This window comes from Peromyscus leucopus, chromosome 3 (genome assembly GCF_004664715.2).
Source record: "Peromyscus leucopus breed LL Stock chromosome 3, UCI_PerLeu_2.1, whole genome shotgun sequence".
NCBI lineage: Eukaryota > Metazoa > Chordata > Mammalia > Rodentia > Cricetidae > Peromyscus > Peromyscus leucopus.
This window is the reverse complement of record NC_051065.1, coordinates 86,936,143-86,941,182: the sequence shown is the minus strand read 5'-3', so window position 1 is coordinate 86,941,182 and position 5,040 is coordinate 86,936,143. Positions and strand designations below refer to the sequence as shown.

At 43.8% G+C, this 5,040-nt stretch overlaps 1 pseudogene; it reads right to left on the bottom strand.

The window, feature by feature from the left end:
* Nucleotides 1-3,897: 3,897 nt before the first annotated feature.
* Nucleotides 3,898-4,575, bottom strand: LOC119087624 (annotated as a pseudogene).
* Nucleotides 4,576-5,040: the final 465 nt, after the last annotated feature.

Below are 5,040 nucleotides of genomic sequence, written 5' to 3'. Positions count from 1 at the left end.
GACTGCATCTCAGGACTGTACAATGCCCTGTCCCTGGGTGGTAGCATGTGTTATTCAGGTCTGTATGGGCCCAGTAGCAGCACAGTTCTCAGGCACCAAGAAGGCCACAGGTGAAGACCCAGATCCTTGGCATCAGTGTGGACTTTGGTGGCAACACAGGCCACAGACATCATCACAGACTCAGGCTGCAGTAGGACCATGGTCAACAACACTCCAGGCCCAAATGTCATCATGGCCCTAGTTGGCATTGCAGGTCACCCAGTTGGACATGGCACAAGTTCAGGCATGTCCCCCAAATGCCAACATGCCCCCATGTGGCAGCCCAGACTCCTGGTTATCCACTCAGCCTTTAATGGTAAGAGGAGTCACCAACATTAACACAGACCCTGGCTGTGGTAGGGCCATGAAGAATACTTCCTCATTTCTGGACTGAATGATACCATGGCCCCTGGTGGGAGTATGGGCCACCCAGGTATGTATATCCTTGGAGACAGTTTGATCCTTTAAGACCAACTACGTTTCAGGTGTTGGCCCAGACTTCAGGTTTCTGCATGGCTCTCAGTGGCAAAAGGAACCATGGACATCAACTCAGAGCTCAGCCACAGGAGGGCCATGGAGCCAGACATCTCCTCTGGCAGCAGTTTGGGCTGGACATCACTGTGGTTCTGGGTTTTGGCACAGGAATCCTGGATTGACATTGTCCCTCTGGGAGCACATGCCTTGAACATCAACTTGGTCACAGGTAGTGGCCCAGACTCTGGGAGTACAAAGGGCCCTCTTCGGTAATAAGAGCCTAAGATATCAACACAGATACCCTTTGCTGCATAGGGTCATGGGCCAAGTCATGGACCTCGGAAGCAGCCCAGATCTGGACATCTGTCCCTAGGAGGCTGTGGGGTATCTACGTCAGCCTATTCCTCATTGCCTTTGCCTCTTCATGAATTGTTTGGTATCTCTCTCTTTCCAATCTTGCCAATTGTACTCACTCACTGTAAGGGTGTCTGACTGCCTGGTTTGTGGGAGAAATTCTTCCTGCACCAAGTCTAGGGACCTGGGGTGGGGCTGTGGTTTTCCTCTGTAGTCTGCCAAGCCTAGATCAGAATTAAACTTTTTAAAAATGTCTTTATTTTTATTTATGTATGAGTATTTTGTCTGAATGTCTGTGTACCATATCTGTGCCTGATGTTCTTGGGTGCCAGAAGAAGACATGGAATTGTCTCTTGAACTAGAATTACAGATGGCTGTGAGATGCCATGTGGATGCTTGAAACTGAGCCAGTATACTAGGGGTTGAGGTGGGGAAGGGCATCTATTCCCTGCCCACACCACTATATGGCAGATGAGGAGCAGGACCAGATCTCCCATGCTCACGTTCTCAGGACAGTTTATCCGCTCCACCCATCAATAGAGTCAGCTGTACTGTGCTGCTCAGGTGAGGTATAGGGTCCACTTTCTGTAGTGCTGCAGCTGCTGAGGGGAATGACCAGTTCCCTCGACTACCTCAGGTGGCAGTTGCATGGAGGGGAGGGTATCTTTCCTTTGCTCTGTGCTTTTCAAGGAAGGCACAGGGCTTTCCCACAAGGCCTTGACCTATCATAGACAATTTGAAGTAGACTAAGATTTGATCCTGGCCCTTCTTAATTCTGCTATGATACAAGCTTGAAAATGTTTATCTTACTGTTCCATGAAAAGACTGTCATGGCCCCATTAATGGTTTTCTTGTGAAATGGCCTCCTCGACTTGGGGGTTGGTATCTTCTTCAGAAAAGAACTGGTGAGATGGATCATAGGGTACAAGAAAGTCATCAGCATAAAACTTAGCAGCCTGGAAACAATTTGTTTTCCTGTTCTTATATTTGTCTGACCTAGGACTAACATTATGTTTTTCTAGGTTATATCCACTAACAGGGTAGATTTTGGAAAGTTTCAGTACATTGTTCAGGGTCAACTGAAAATCTCCTCAATTGAGATTTAATCTGATTTAAGTTTTGCAAAGAAAGGGGATTTGTGTTACAGAGAGCAAAAATTGTCTTGACCTTTCCTTTAAGGAATACGAAAAGTCAACCCATAAATCTTGTACTAAATACTTAGTTTTTGGGTGGACACAGAGATAGAGATTTTGGAACCAAAGCAGGAAAAAAAAATAACAGCAGCACAGCCTTATGGTTCTAAGTAACTGTAGCAGGCTGCCTGTGAGTATAAACAACAAAGATAATTGGAGAATGAAAACCCTGGGGTGAGAATGTAAGTCTGCATCTGAAAGATTAACTGACAGTCTTAACTAATCAAAGCTCTTTTCAGTTTAGATGATGATCTATTAAGTTTACCATTGCCCTAAGGCAAAAGAGTTAGAAATTCTAATATAGACCTTGACAAATGGTAGATCAGAGGTGAATAAGCAGATGAGCAGTTAAGAGCACTTCTTGCTCTTGCAGCTTGGTTTCCAGCACTCACATCAACTAGCTCAAAACCTCCTGAAAGTCCTGTTTCCTAGGATCTGACACCCTCTTCTGACTGGTATGGACACTCATGCATGTGTACACCCACATTCCAATTTAAAATAAAATAAATCATTAAAAAAAGGAAATAGTAGGTCAGACTGGCAAGATTGCTCAGCTGGTAACAGGAAAGGTGCTTACAGCAAAGACTGATGAACCTGAGTTTGATGCATAGACCCCACATGGTAGAAAGAAAAAACTAACTCTTGCAGGTATCCTCTGACTCTCTCTCTCTCTCTCTCCCCCTCTCTTCCTCCTTTCTCTCCCCCTCTCTCTGTCTCTCTCTGTCTCTGTCTCTGTCTCTCTTCTGTCTGTCTGTCTCTCTCTCTCTCTCTCTCTCTCTCTCTCTCTCTCACACACACACACACACAATGTCTTTGGTTAACGCCTTTTCCCAAGTGAAGTAATTTGCATTTGTTAACTCTGAAAACACATTAAAAAAGAAGAAACAGTAAATCTTAAGTGATAGGAAATTCAAAGTCGGGATACTGAAGTGTGAGGGACTGGGCAGAGATGTGGTCAGGGAGACAGGGGAGAAAGAGAGAAAAACATCCCAAAACCAGTATGGGTTAATAAAAATTTAAATGAATGAATAATAATAAACAAACAATCATAAAGGTCTATATTTTTTGTGGGGAAATCATTAAAGTATAATGTACACAGGATGGGACAAACATGCAAATCAGTTTATGAAAGCTTGTTTCAGTGTTAAGATCTTTTCCAGTAACATTTCATGAGCACATACTAAAAGTAGGAGTAAGAACAAAGATGAAGTCTAGCTGTTGAAAATTCTTCCTACAATTCAGAAAATCCATGTTTCACTTCCTATACTGCTTGAATTTCTCATCAGAGATCTGTTTCACTTAAATGATCCACTTTTCACCACTTAAATAAAGTCAGAAGAAAGTGTTTTGAATATTAGCAGTCACACGTTTATTTACATCATGGTATCAAACGATTAAGTTTTGATATTAATGACTATGTTTGAGATTGGGAGACCATTTATCTACCCTCTTAGACTTAGTTATTAATTATATTTTATTAGTTTTAATGAACTTGGTATTGTAGCTTGGACATGATTCATCCCTCAAGACCTCATGTGCTGGAGGTGTGCTCTTTGATTTGGTGTGGAGGTCATGGTACCTGTAAGAGCTGGGGTCCAGTAAAAAGTGTTCCAATCACTCACTATAGATAAAATACCTATAATGATTAAGTTACTCTTTCTCAAAACTCAAATTTCTCTTGAGAAGAAATCTCTACACAATTTGAGCTTGCCTCCAAATCTCCCATGTAGCTTCTTGTCTAAAGATGTGATCAGTCACTTTGTCAACTCATATCATCTGCTGAGAACAAGTCTAGAGCTCTGTATTGATATTAGACAGTAAGAGAGTTCAGAGACTGAGCTTCAGTGAGCAGCAACCCCAGGAGGTTTTTGTTTAACCCTGGATCACTGTGCGAGGAACATCCCTAGTCTGCTGACAGTAATAGGTTGCAGCATCATCAGCCTCCACAGGATGGATGGTGAGGGTGAAGTCTGTCTCAGACCCACTGCCACTGAACCTGGCAGGGACCCCAGATGCTAGGTTGGACACTCCATGGATGAGGAGTTTGGGGGCTGTCCTGGTTTCTGTTGGTACCAGTGCATGTAAGTTAAGCCAAGTAAAGTGACACTCTGGCTGGCCTTGCAGGAGATGGTGGCCCTCTGCCCTAGTGACACAGCCAAAGAAGCTGGAGACTGGGTCATCACAATGTCCCCCATGGAACCTGGAAACATTAACACACAGTTCATGGTTATACATTTTCAGAAACCTTCCTAGCAGAGAAAATTTTCATTTAGAAATTGTAAGAATACTTGAGGACATCTCTTTGAGAAACCAGAAAATCAAAAGGAATGGGGGAACTTAAAACCAATTACAAATGCCTTAATTCCAGTGATAAAGATACCAGAGACATGGAAAACCATGATGGCCACTGTGGATGCTCCCAACACTTCTCTGCACCCTCTCACCTGGAACTCCGAGCATCAGCATGCATAGGAGGAGTGTGTTTGACTCCATCTCTGGGAGCTTGAAGAGAGGATGTTTCGTAGACTCCTGGCAGTTGCCCTTAAAGAGCTTGGGCTGTTGTATAATGACTCAATATGTAAATCATCCCAGAAAAGTGTGTGCTGGTGCTCAAAGGGGCACCTGCTCCTGTTTCACCCACTGGGAGTTGGTGTCAGCAGAAAATTTACCAGAGCATGGCAAGTGTATCTTTTTTTCTTTATTAAGAAATTTTTAATTCATTTTATGTTCCAACCACACTTCCCCTTTTTTTCTCTTTTCCTGCTCCATCCCCAACACTCCCTCCCCCAGCCCACCCCCCATTTCTCCTCTGAAAAGGTAAGGCTTCCCATGGGTAGTCAGCAAAGCCTGGTACATTCAGTAGAGGTAGGTCCAAGCCCCTTGCCCTTGCATCAGGGCTGTGCGAGGCATCCCACCATAGGTAATGAGTTCTAAAAAGCCAACTCATGCACCAGGGATAGATCCTGATCCTACTGCCAGG